The sequence below is a fragment of the Penaeus monodon genome, chromosome 30, assembly GCF_015228065.2.
Source record: "Penaeus monodon isolate SGIC_2016 chromosome 30, NSTDA_Pmon_1, whole genome shotgun sequence".
NCBI lineage: Eukaryota > Metazoa > Arthropoda > Malacostraca > Decapoda > Penaeidae > Penaeus > Penaeus monodon.
Window position 1 is genome coordinate 29939532 of NC_051415.1, and position 373 is coordinate 29939904.

A 373-nucleotide genomic window follows, 5' to 3' on the forward strand; every position below is an offset into this window, starting at 1 on the left:
TCTCTTTTTCCCTTCTCTTTTCCCTCCCTGGTGTCGGTCTCCCTTTGAAGTTTTTTCCCCTCCTTTATTTACCCCCTCTCTCTTCCCCTCTTCCTATATCGTGTCTCTTTTTCCATGTTTTCTTTCTTCCTTCCTTTGCATTAATTGTTTTACCCGTTTCTTTATTTCTTCCTCATTCTTATTTCGTGTCTTACTATCTATGCCTTGAATCTCGCAGCAAATTTCAATTTCTTCTTTGCTTTTCCCCTCTCCCACCTTTACTATATCATGTTTTTTTTGTCATATTTCCTCATTTCTTCTAGTTTATCTCCCTCTCTTCTTTTTATTTACCTTTCTCGTCCCCTAATGTTTTCCTGTTTACGGCAAATTTCTT